At 40.6% G+C, this 13,980-nt stretch overlaps 1 long non-coding RNA gene across 1 annotated transcript; it reads right to left on the bottom strand.

Annotated features, from left to right (window-relative positions):
• Positions 1 to 496: 496 nt before the first annotated feature.
• Positions 497 to 7,013, bottom strand: LOC113834742. The gene is made up of 3 exons (XR_004769457.1): positions 3,398 to 7,013; positions 1,937 to 2,043; positions 497 to 1,446 (listed from the first exon to the last, which is right to left on the bottom strand). It is a non-coding gene; the product is annotated as an uncharacterized LOC113834742 (long non-coding RNA).
• Between the last annotated feature and the right edge of the window lie 6,967 nt (positions 7,014 to 13,980).

Raw genomic sequence — 13,980 nt, 5'->3', positions numbered from 1 at the left:
GTTGTTCCATTCATTAATTTCTTATCGTGCTTGGGAATGCTTTTGTTAATTTGGCTGTTTACTTTTGACCGTCTGAGACTAGAAGGTGAGCACGATGAAGGCGAGGACCTGGTCTATCTTTTGCAACGCTCTCTCCTGCTTTCTGATCAGTTTGTCATACAGAAGAGTCCTTACAGTGAACCAGATGATTTGCCAACACATGACCTTCTTTGGTCTACAAAACGCAGTCTCCTAAAGCTGGTCACTGGTGAATGAACCAATGTACTGAAATTGTGAGTTTCTACCACTAGGGGGCAGAAGAAAGTTATAGTTGTTTATGGGCTGGTAGAATTCACTCTTGCTTTCACTTGATCTCTTCTTACTCTAAATTGTTCTCAGGCGTATTATTGAAATTCTCTAATTATAAATAATCTCCATAGGGACATTCTTCTTTATTAAAATAGACAATGTGAGTCAGTTAAATGCAAAATTTAAAGGCAACATTTCTTCAAGGAAATTTGATGGAAGGGTAAATTTTATTTAAGGTTTACAGAACCATAATTTAGACACATAAAATTTGCCCACTTTAATGCATCATTTCATGAGTTTTGATATTTCCATAGCAACACAAAGGCCTGGCTTGCCCTTCTGCAGTCAGTACCATAGAGCCTGTTACCGTACATAACCACTGGCTATCATCCGGTTTGTTTCTACTGATCTCCATTTAGGCTTTGTGCCTGAGATCTTGCATGTCTCCTCTCTTTCACTCTGCCCAGTGTTTCTGAGATGGACCCGTGTTGTCAATCAATAGTTTATTTATTCCCAGATAATTTTTATCCCTTCCTAGCCTTTGATAGCAGGTAACTCACAGGCTTTCTCAAGCTCCCCAGAAGACAGGTGGCCTCTTTTGAGGTGAGCTTGAGAACCAGAAGGTGGTACTCCCTGCTGACTGCAAGAGCCAGCCTTGTTGGCAGGACCAATCAACATGATGCTGGCCATGCTATTTGATTACTAAGGAAGCTTGGATATCAGTTGGCATAACTACCCCTGCTCCCTTAGTTCCAGCTTGGATAATCACACTGCTTGGCTCAAGAGTTGCTTGAGGGGCACATTGATTAAGAATGTGAAATGTTGGACCTGGAGAGATGACTCAAGAGGTTGAGAGCACTGACTGCTCTTCCAGAGGTCCTGAGTTCAATTCCCAGAAACTACATGGTGGCTCACAACCATCCGTTATGAGATCCGATGCCCTCTTCTGGAGTGCAGATATACATGGAAGCAGAATGGTGTATACATAATAAATAAATAAAAATCTAAAAAATATGAAATGTTAATATCTCTGGTAAACAGCATCTCGCCTGGGCTTCTGGCATCATGGAGGAACTGCCTCTCCAACTCTCTCCTTTCGTTTTCATTTCCTCTTCAACAATTTGTTCAATTCAGCTCTTTGGTCACTGGATGGTAGAGCTTTGGAAAGGAAAAGGAATGTTTGCATCAAGGATTTCATTTGTTTATGAAGATTAATTAATTAATGTTGTTTTGTATATTTGTGTTTGGTTTTCAAGTGGGGGAGGTGTATATGCACATGTATAGGGGACAGAGGAAAATCCCAAGTGTCATTCCTCCACAGACATCACTCACTTTGGTTTTTTGAGACAGGATCTCTCAAGTGCAGGTTAGGTTAGTCTGGCTAGCCAGTGATCCCCAGAGGTCTGTCTATCTCCGTGTCCCCAGCACTGGAATTGCAAGTCCACATACTATGTCTGTCTTTGGGCTCTGAGATTTGAACATGGTTCTTTTGCTTGCGTGGAAAGCACTTTACCAACCCAGATGTTACAGTTATTTTCTTGTTGCTGTGCTTAAGTATCTTAACAAGACCAACCATACTGACGAACTTTATGTCAATTTGACACAAGCTAGGTCATTTGGGAAGAGGGACTCTTAATTAAGGAAATACCTTTAAAGATGTAGCTGTAGGCAAGTCTGGAAGCATTTTCTTGATTAATGATTGATGTGGGAGGGCCCAGCCCATTGCTGGCAGTGCTGCCCTCTGAGCAGGTGGTCCTAGACAGGATAAGAAAGCAGGCTGAGTGAGTCATGATGAGCAAGCCCCTAAGCAGTGTTCCTTCATGGCCTCTGCTTCAGTTCCTGCCCTGCCCTCCCTCAGTGATGGAGTGTGACCTGAGAGTTGTAAGCTGAAATAAACTCTTTCCTCCCCAAGTTGCTTTCAGTCATGTGTTTTATCAAAGCAACAGAAACCCTAAGACAAGATAGCAGTTTAAGAAAGAAAGGGTTTATTTTGGCTAACAGGCCCAGAGGGATACAGTCCATCATCACGAGGAAGACGTGGGATGGTTGTTAGCAGGAATGGTGGAAGGGGTGGGAAGTTGGCTTGTCACATTATATCCACATGCAGGCTGCAGAAAACAAATAAGAAGGGAGGCTTGACCATGAAGTCTTCTTTAAGGGAGGCTCCACCTCCTAAAGGCTCCACAACCTTCCCAAACAGCTCATCAGCCGGGGGTCAAGTGTTCCAAAGTGCAACCCTGTGGGACTTACATTTAAACCACAACATTAGTTATCCTCTACTCCTGAGAATTACAATCAATGCATTTCTTGGTTGAAATAGGTTTCCTTGCAGGGTCTCTTTCAATATGCACCCCCTTCTCTGATAAATAATTCTGAACTTATATACAGTGCTTGGGCAGGGAATAAGCTTAATGTCCCTTGGCAATAGACCTTCAGCAGCAAACTTAAATCCATTTAAGTGTACCAGTGTATTGGACACTGTGTGGATGCAAACCACAGCTCTCCTCTCAAAGGGAGTAAGGGTTTGCTCTGAAGCCAGATGGGAGCCACCATGGCCTGGGAAACAGAATCTGGCTTTCTCTAAACACCTATTCCACCCTGGTAAGAGTTGCATGAAACTTGTTATAGTAACAGAACAAAGGAAGTTATACATTAAGGTATTCTTTTATAGGATGCAGATACTATCTGGTGGCATTTATTAGCCTGTGGATTGGTAGAAGAGAGGTGTCTATATTGTGTATTCCAAAAGAATTTCCCTAATTGTTATAAGGATTGATTTTAGGTCAAACGCAGTGGATGATGGATGGCTGTTTAGAAGGCTAAAGACAGCCCACGATAATTTGGCTCAGGATCTGCTCCAACATTCTAGCTCTCCGATATCACAGACTTTAGTTGGTTGATTGGCCCTGTAGAATTTTTACCATAGTAACATCACCCCTGCCCCACTAGAATAAAGGACAGAATGAACTAGTTCCTCAGAGCATGTGGAGATCAGAAGTGAGGAGGAGAGCAGTTCGCATAGCACTGGGCGGCTTCTCTTTCCACTTAATTGAAGGATTAGCCTCATTAGAGGAAGGCATAGTTTACATAGGCTCACAGTTCTACTTACCAGGTGCTACAGACTTCTCTGGTGCAGCAATTGATTACATTTTCACAGCAGGGATGTCATGGTGACAGGAGTTTGATCACATGGTATCTGCAGTCAGGAAGCAGAGAAAGAGAGAAGTGATGGTGCCCAGACACTTTCTCCTTTTTTCTTAGTTGGGGATTCCAGCTCATAAAATTGTGTCACTCACATTTAAGGTGGGTCTTCTAAACTCAAAGCAATCCAGAAACTCCCTCACACATTTGCCCAAAAGCTTATTGTTAGATGATTCTAGACCTTATCAGTTAACATCATCAAGTTCTCCCCTTTTCAATTTGACAACCAAACATATCACTTTAAAGCCATAACCTTCCACTTTTATTTTTATAAGCTCGTAACAAAAACACCCCCAAGACAACTCCAAACACCCCCATAGTCTTTAACAGTTCCAACATTGTTCAAAACTGTCAGTGCAGAGATCTTCAGAGACTTGGGTAAACAGCTGTGAGCCCTATGATATCAAATAGAAAGTTGCATACTCACATCATACAATGGCATGGAGTACACTTTCCCATTCCAAAAGGGGAATGAGAACATTGCAAGGAAAGATCAGACCAAAGCCAGACGGAAGCCCAGAGGTTGAGAACCAAGCGCTGCAGCTGTGTTCAGCATTTGAGGTTTGTGCCTTGGGTCAGCTAGGATCCAAATGGTGTGGGAAGCCTCTCCCATCCATCTCTGATGCCTGCTGCCCATCTAGCCTGTCCTGTGGGCTGAGTCCTCTTAAATCATGCAGCTATCTTTGGCAGACATCTTAGAGTGCTGGCATCTCCAGCATCCTGGGAGCTTCACTGCAATTTAGAAGATTTACCTTCCATGCTGTGAAATGACCTCAGAACCTCTTTCCAGGAATCCAACCCCGCCCCACATGTCCTAGCTTTAGCCAGCTTTGGGAACCTTGGCAAAAGCCTCACCCTTGTACTCCTCATGTCTATAGAATCAGAACCATGTGAATGATGCTGCCAAGTTCTGCTCTCAGCCTGGTCCCCTTTGACCACACTTGCACTGGTCCCTGTAGGACTCCCAGGGTGACCCCAAGGAAACACTTCTGTAGGCAGGTGTCAGGCTCTTTCTTTTGAAATGAATTTGCATGTTCACAGGTGTTATACAGAGGACCAAACCTTGTGAAGAGATAAGAGTGAAACTCAATGCAGAGTGACTTCAGAGAATCTAATAACAGGCAAAAGTTTCTTGATGTAACACAATCCCTGTTGCATGAGGAAGCATAATTACATTGAAACTCAACACAGGGTACATGTCATTTCTTCCAAGAAGACGGGTCTAGAGACAGGCTATCTGTGCTAGCTTAAGGGTCTGGCCTGCTCTCGGTCATACAGATAGCATAAAGGTCATGTGGCTGTTAGCCACCTCTGGTCCTTCTTGGAAGAGCTTGGGGAAGGCTCTGTCTGTAAGGGTCATTTAGATTACTAGTCACCTCCAGTCCTGGTTATAGGAGCTTGATGTGGCCTGGCCCAACAGATAATACAGATCACCAGGCTGTCAATCACTTCCAATTCTTAGCTTTCTGGATGGAAGAACAGGTTTTTCATCTCTCCCATTGGAAAGATAATCCTGTATGCTTAACATTCCTGGTTTCTCTGGAGATCTGTGGGCGCAAGTACCTTCATGCTATGCTCCCAACAGTTGGAGTCTTTAGGGCACTATTCCTATTGTCCCAGTGCAGAGCCCAAGCTTTCTCTTTAATCTCTTTAACAATCACAGCTGCTTTCCCTGCACCCTCCTTGTCTGATTAATAGAATAATTTCCTTATTCTGCTAATAAGCCACATAGTAACAAAATCTCTTTCATATATGTATGCCATGAATAGAGTCCTTTACCATTTTAAATATTTGGGAAGCTATTTGAGATAGACTATGATATATGAAAGATTAATTTATTCATGTGAAATGCTCAATGACTACAAAACAGATTTAAGTAAAGCCATATCACAATTAATCATTTTTTCTTTATGGACAATTATTTCTTCAAACAGTAAAGTGCCTGCCTACAGAGAGCATAACTAAATGGTGGTAAATATTGGTCAGATCAAGCCAAGGAAGCTGCTTTGTTGGTTTCACAGATGTGGTTGCCTCAGCTATGTTTAAGTGCTTGTAAGGAAACCTTACAATTGGAGTGATGGTTTTCCTCATGAGTCCTCGTGAATATTTTTCAGCCCGTTGTCCTGAATTTCCTGCCTGATAACTATCTTCTTTCAAGAAGATAGGACACTATAAATAATAAATCTGTAATGAAGCATTTATCTTTAAAAAAAAGTTCACAGACTACTTAGTAAACCTGATATCTACAGAAAAAGTAGAGACATTAAAACTGATTAATGAGGAAACAGTGACAACACATTTAGGGAACATCACCTTCTGCCTCTGTTTCCTGAGTGCTGGAGTTACAGGTTTGGACCAGCAAGCCAGGCTCTGATGCTTCTCTTCATAAATATCTGTTTTCATATCAATTTTCTTTTCTTCTCTCTCCTCCCCACTGCCTCCATCTCTCTCCCATGCTCTTCTCTTTCTCCTCTACTGTCTTATTTCTGCATCTAATTTTCCACAATGGAGGCAATTACTTGTGGGATTATTTCCTGTCTGCATCCTATTCAGACCACGTGCCCCATGAACGCAGGAACTAACTTTTACATTGTGTTTATGTTTTTCTTTCAAGAATGAGCACTCTCAGGTCCCTAGAAGTGCTCGTCATGTTGCCAGTAAGGCACACAGTAAGATTAAACACCACATGCCTGCGAATTTTTCTGTTCTTCTTGACAATGCTGGTCCAGCTTTGAAACACCTTGGTTATGAAATCCTCACCAAAACTCCACTGCCATTCTATGGACGGTTATTGGTCACTAGAACTTTCTCTTTTAAGAAATACATATTCATTTCATCATTAGCCATTTATTAGGCTGCTTGATTTAGAGGCATTTAGTGGGGTTTTCTGCAGTGTTTTGCATATTCTAGCTACTAATCCCTTTTTCAGTCATGGTCATTGCTGTTCTAGTCACAGTACATGGGAAATGGAAACAACCTAAATGTTCTTCAATCTACAAATAGATAATGAAAATGTGGTGCATATACACAGCAAAGGGAAATCATGTCAGTAGTGGAAACCTAGCCATCTACTCAGGGCCAATAAAGTCAGGGTTCTAGGAGATCTGCAACTGACATTTAGCTAAACCAGCATAATCTGTAACTACCTTCTAAATAATTGTCCTTATACTCACAGATAAGCCCCATCCTCATCCTCATGAAGGAAAGTTCTCTTTGCAACAGAGACTGTCGCAGAAAACCACAACCAATCAAAATGAAAGTTGTAGAGCTGAGTCCCAAGAGATATGCCTGTAATATAACTCCCACACCTAAGGTTCAGGGAACATTGTGGAAGAGTGAGCAGAAAGATTATTTATTAAGAACCATAAGATCCAAGAGTTTGCTGTGAGATAAGTCTTACCAACATGACTGCCTACACATGAGCTAAACAAGGACACCAGACATGATAAAGTGGGTGGGGAAAACTCAGGAGACCTCAACCCCACATAAAGAATTACAGGCAATTAAAGAATGCTGAGAGCAGGGTAAACAGTATTACCTAGGGAAGAGCACAATCATTCTTTTTCAAAATACCAAATGGTCAACTTTGAAAGCATACACACAGGTAACGTTATACAGATAGAGCAGCTTGTATCTATGTATTTCAGAATATATATGTATATACATACACATAAATGTATGTAACAACAATTAATGAAAAAAGATGCCATGATTTGAGAGAGAGAAAGGGGGAGCATTTGGAGGGAAGAAAAGGGAGACTGTATAATTATAATATCAAAAAACAAAATAAATAATTTTTAAAAATTAGGTGTCCATAGCCGTGTGTGCTTACCTCTGGGAAAGAAGAATAAAAGTATATCATTTGCTGGTAAATGGATGCAACTGGTAATAATCATTCTAAATGAATTAAATCAGTATCAGAAGGACAGATATCACATTTTCCCTCATTTTTGGTTCATTAATTTTATATAGATACATAAAATTATTCATGTATATATGGCATGAAAGTAACAGTGAAAATGTCTTGGAGAAAGGAAACAAATGACAGGGTGAGGCAGGATGTGATGAATGACAGGGAACATGTTCAGAGCACATTGCATATGTGCATGGACTTTCTTTTTGGTTTCCTTTTGTCTCATTGAGTTTTCTCCTTATTTTGCTTTGAAAGAGAGGAGAGAGAAAGGGAACAATAAGTTGAGTGGATAGGAAGATGGGGAGGAGATGGGAGGATTTGGAGAGGGGAAAGAATATGTTCAAAAATATATTGCATGAGTAGATAAATAAATTCCATATTCTACTTATTTTCTGTTGGAACACAGTCCAAGAATGGAGTTGTATGAGTTTCTGAGTGCTTGTGAGAAACGTCCAAGCAAACAGATATGAGTCTGTGACCTCAGTTTCTTCAGAACACAGAATTGTTCTTGGATTATGTTTTCATACTTCTCCCAGGTGTGGCAGATAGGACTGAGTTTACTTCAGCTGTTGTTATTCATATGTCCCTGTGGAAAAACATGTCTGTGCCACATGAGACTTGTCCTTGTGATTGTAAACTTTACTCAGGTGGCTCCTAAAGGTCAGAGTATAAATTGTCTGATGCTCTGAATAAAGTTGGCTATTGTGTGAGACTTTAGACTGCCTCATTTTTAGGCTCCACTCAACCAGGTTCATGCCACCAACACTTTTCCCTAAGATAATTCCAGTATTTCTGCTCTAGAGAACTCTTTCAAATTTAGTTTATTATACTAAATTATGTATATTTTATGTGCCTGTGGTGGGTGGCAGTATGTGCACAAGAGTGCAGGTGACTACAGAGACAGGGGTGTCAGAACTCCTGGAGCTGGAGTTACAAGTGATTGTGAGATGCTTGAAATAGGTGCTAGGACTCAAACTCTCGTCCTCTAAAAGAGCAGCAAGTGCCCTTCAGCACTGGGCCATCTCTCCAGCCCCTCTTAATATGCTTGCTCTGCAATGCCCATCATCTATAATTACATAAACCTATACTTACCCCCAGAAGATAGCTATTCAGATTATACCCCAACCTCTTTATCTATGCAGAATAAGTTTGGGTTATGCTAAAATTTAACAAATCTAAATTATAGGATGCTTTCATAACTCTATCATTTAACCATCTAGTAAAGGCATCTCTCTTTATTCAAATCTTTTTCCCCCACTGACCTAGGGATACAACCTAGTGGTACAGTGTTTGCTTGACATGTGTGATGTCTTGGGTTAATTCCCAGTACTGGGCAGAAGAAGCAGAGGTGTGGACATTACCAAGACCTGCCTGACTTTGGGGCTGACTTGACTTGGGTGACAAGGGAATGAAGGACATATATATATATATATATATATATATATATATATATATATATATATATATATGCTGAGATCAGGTGGTGGTGCTCTCTGATGGAGATACTCCAGCAGCCTGAAAATTTAGCATGTTTATATACACTGCTGATCCAGGAGGTGGGTTTACAGTACATGGTTGATCCAGGAGGTGGTTTTTATGTACAGTTGAATAGGGAGGATGTGGTTTGCTTGTCTTGGTAGGAGATCTCTGTGGGAGAAGAGTTTCAGGCTGTGGTCTTCACATGCTGTGGTTGATAGTTTCTGCATACACTGGTTTAGCTAAATGTCAATACACCATAACATCCCTGGACCAGAAGGCTTTGTCATTCCTGTGGGTCTGAGGCATTGGGGTCCTAAACATCACTGTGCTCATGTCAACAATATGCATTCACTTAGCACTTTGTTCCCCACAAAAGTCAACATTTTCCTTTGCCCTTATATTTTTTATCATTTTTTGTTATGGTTGCTTTGAGATAGGGTCTCGCTATGTAGCTCAGGCTGGCACTGAACTCAGTGACTTCCCTGCCTCGGTCTCTTGAGTACTGTACTTTACAGGCATGAACCACAAGGCCATCTCCCTCACATTTATGATACACATTTTTACTAACATTTCTTTATGAAAGAAGGATTATGAAACTAAGTTAGGCAGAATAAGCCATTGGTATGTTAAACAATTGGGATAAAGGATGGAGGTAATTTTAGAATTCTGAGTAGATGAAAGGGACTCACCCACACAATGAGACTAAGCACTAAGGTGTTCCAAATTGAAATATGTTCAGATTTAATTTTAGAAAAGTTATGGTCATGGATTATTCACCAGGCAAATAAAATGATAAATTACCTTCCTCTCTAGTCAACCATATTACTTCATTTTTCCATGAAATGAATTTTAATGTAATTCAAAGCGGCTTTATTCTCAGAGGCATTAGCAATACCTCACCAGAACTCTCATCTTTATTATAAAGTCCAAGCCATCAGTAAAATTAATCAGTAAGACTGGGTCCATATCTCAGAGGCAGGGTGCTTTGCCTAACATGTAAAAGGCACTGAGTTCAATGCAAAAACAAAAAGGAAAACATCAGCAAACATTTAGAAGAAGAAAACAAGTATGTGTATTTTTAAATATTCTGTGATCATCAAAAAGAGAAAATATTATCATCTGTACAGATAAGACTGAACTGGATATTTTAAATGCACGTTGTTAAAATAAGAAAAAAATCTTTTTACCTAGAAGGTAAGAAGACACATTAATCATCTACTAACAAAGTTTTTCTTCTAAGAGGCATTTTCTTCTGCGGGAGAAGTGGATGCCTGAAATCAATCAAAGGTCCTGAGAATGCAAGGCAAGTTGCATCACTAAGCTGCACACGCATCAGGGAAAATAAAAATATGCAGTTGTTCTTATCTGAACCTTAGTTGAATGGGTGGTTATTGAATTCCATGTACTAGCTACTGAAAAGTATACAACACCCAGGGCAGACTGTTAGGCATAGGACACAGGGGTGAACGACATGGCGGAGGCCTCCTCGTGTGTTTACAGTCCAAGGGATGAGATACAATACATGCACAACTACCAACTTGTTCACTTACTGACAAATATTCATTGAGGTCTGATCATGTGCCAGGCACGGTTCTAGGCATTTTGAATATAGCAACATGTGAAACTAGTAAGAATTTTCTACCCTCAGGTTGGTTAATGTCTAATTGTGATAAGTGCTACAGAGGAACAATGCAAGTTGCCAAGGGAATCTACCCAATGTATCCAACACACATCCTCTATCTAGCCTAAAAACTGCCTCAAATGCATTCGGAATGGGTCAGGAAACTGATCCTTGCACTTTTTCTTAGAGTGAGTTCAGGCTGTACTAGATTATAAAGCCTGCGCTTGGTGAGGGAGGAATGGATTTTTGTGTGCTGACTCAGACCTTTGTACTTATGTATAATTCGTAACTGACAAGGTACACTTGGCCACTTAAAGGAGTCTCTACCTGGACTGAGCTCCATGAGGGACTATGCCAGTGCTGCATGCATGTGTGTTAGGAGTTGACTTAGGGATACATCTGCACTGCCAGAGCTCACTGCCCATCATCCTCAGGTTGCATTTTACAGTAGAGGCTGCCTTTCTTGGTCTGTCTTAGGATCAAGAACATCTTGGTTGTTCTGACTTTCTTCTGTCTGTTGGACTATGCCTCATAGTCATCTTCTTAAAAAATACTAGAAAATTCAATGGTTGTATAGCTTAATGTTGTATAACTTTTTTACATTGAACTCATTGCCTTTCAAATGTTAGGCAAGACTTTACCTCTAAGATACACAACTATCCATAGTAATCAACAGGTTTAACAAATGGTATATTATGTAGTATGGACATACTAATTGAAGGTGACAAGCAAAGTTTAAATAACTTTAATTTTTTCCCAATTTGTAATTTTACTATGATAAAGTTAAACACTTTTTTATTTAGACAGAAATAGGGAGATGATGGGGGAATGTTCTTCTGTATGCTGTGACTATGTTTCTATTGTTAGTTGATGAATAAAGCTGTTTCAGCCAATAGCTTAACAGAGTAAAGTCAGACTGGAAATCTGTACAGGGATAGACAGAGGTAATAGGCAGAGTTGAGGATATGCCATGTAGCCAGCGGGGAGTCAAGATGCCAGGGTGTCACCACCGGTAAGCCAAGGCCACATGGAGATACACAGATTAATAGAAATGAGTTAACAATTAAGAGAGAGCTAGCCAGTAAGACGCCTAAGCCATTGACTAAACTACTATAAACATATTAAGCCTCAGAGTGGTTATTTCATTAAGCAGCTGCAGGGACCCAGTGGATGGAGAGAAACCTGTTCAATGGGACTGAGATAGATAGATGGAGAAAGTCTCCTTTAACAATGGCTCATCAGGGAGCAAGAATGAGAGAAAAGAAGAATTAAATGTGTGAGAGGCAAAGGAAACCTTTTACCCTGGAATCTTGTTAGTGTTTCCTGCTGAACATAAGAAGCTTCAACACAGCTGATAAACCCAGGGTTCCTGCATACATGGTCTCCATTTTCCTGTAGATACTGCAAACAAGAGTATTAGAAAATAAAATAAACTATGTACTTAGAACAAATAGACTATGCTGACTGAGAGCCGGTATGTCTGTGACCTGGAATTTAACTATATTAGCATTCCTCTCTCACCCCTAAATATAAACAATATACCTCATAAAACCACCTTGTAATTTGACCAAAGGAAAACTCTTAAAGATAAGTAAACTAACTCACACATTTTAATTCATTATTAAACTTTACATAGATTTTCAACTTTGCTCACCCCCAAATATAAACAATATACCTCATAAAACCAACTTGTAATTTGGCTAAAGGAAAACTCTTAAAGATAAGTAAACTAACTCACACATTTTTAATTTATTATTAAACTTTACATAGATTTTCACCTTTGCTTAATCTTTAAATACCACACACACACACACACACACACACACACACACACACACACACACACACAGTAAAGACAACCAAATGTGACTCCCTTTTGGGAAGTCTACACTCGTGTCTTTGGGGGTACCATATTTTAAGTCTCCCTTTCTCAATGCCCATTACTTTTGCCTTGGGAAGTAAATACCCATTCTTAAATATGAAGCATGTACTATCTCTACTTTATAACTCCCCCTAACTTTGCTGCACTCCAACTCAGCCTAAAATTGTTTTCTGTGACGTAGTCAATGGCATGGCTTTATCCGAGTGCAAGACAGTTAAGTGGTGAACTCTTCAGGATACCGGGGGCAGTGCTGGCTTAGTCTCTCTTCCATCACTGACAAGAGCACACTCACATCTGCAAGGATTATACTCCCATTTTCATTGGAAGCTAATTTTTACGAGCAATCTCCCTAGCTGTCTTCTTGTCTATTTAGGCCACTGCCTGTAAACAATAGACACTTGTTTCTCACAGCTGAGAAGTCTAAGATCAAAATGGGAACAGATTTGGTGTCTAATAGGGTCTCCTTCCTCTTAACATCTATTTTTCTACTCCAGCATCGAATGGCAGAAGGGACAAGGTGTCTCTCTTGAATCTTTTCTATAAGGACACTGTCTTAGGGTTTCTATGGCTGTATCAAAACACCATGACCAAAAGGCAAGTTGGGGAGGAAAGGGTTTATTTGGCTTACACTTCAGCATTGCTGTTTATCACTGAAGAAGTCAGAACAGGAACTCAAACAGGGCACGATTCCGTAGGCAGGAACTGATGCAGAGGTCATGGAGGGGAGCTGCTTACTAGCTTGTTTCCCATGGTTTGCTCAACCCACCTTCTTATAGAATCCATGTCCAAACAGCCTAGGGATAGCACCATCCAACATGGGCTGGACCATGCCCCATTAATCACTAATTGAGAAAATGCCTTACAGTTGGATCTCATTGATGCATTTCCTCAGCTGAGGCTCCTTCCTCTGATGACTCTAGCTTGTGTCAAAAGCATATGATTTGGTAGGATAGGATCTAATTTTCTCTTTTCTGAGGCTTGGAAGGCCCTGATTCTTTCTAACTGGACACAGCACACAAACATCCCACATTTTTAAAAAGTACCATTTACTGGATGGAGCATCCATTTGAGGATGCTTACAAATGGAGAAAGAGACTAACTTTCAAAATAGTGACGAATATAAAATATGATGAAAAGGCCAGTTTGTGTTCTGTAGATATTCTCTCTGGCTCATACAACACATTTTACAGTGGTGATGGGTACTGACTTCTTATATGCACGGTACTGTTCTGAACCCTTGACATGTCCCACTGTAGCTGTGAGGCATCTTTGCTGAGGATATCCTGGTCTGAGGGGAGCCTGGGGTGACATCATGAGATTACCCAAAACAGAAGTATGTTGGCTGAACTGATCCAAAGCGGGAGATTCACACAGAGAGAATACTCAGCCTGCTTGCTGCTTTAGGCTAGGGAGAGGCAGATCAATCTCACTAATCCTGCCCCACCTGACTTAACTGAGGGAAATAGCAAAACAGAACACACCCCCTAGGCATGCCTCATTTGGGAGTTCTCAGGCTGAAAACCATTTGCCTTCAGTATCAGCAAGGAGGATACCTCAACCTCATTTCTCACTGATAGCTCTAACAACGACGGGACT

The sequence above is a fragment of the Cricetulus griseus genome, chromosome 3, assembly GCF_003668045.3.
Source record: "Cricetulus griseus strain 17A/GY chromosome 3, alternate assembly CriGri-PICRH-1.0, whole genome shotgun sequence".
NCBI classification, from domain to species: Eukaryota; Metazoa; Chordata; class Mammalia; order Rodentia; family Cricetidae; genus Cricetulus; species Cricetulus griseus.
The sequence above is the reverse complement of the archived record's forward strand: the minus strand, read 5'-3'. Positions and strand labels throughout refer to the sequence as shown.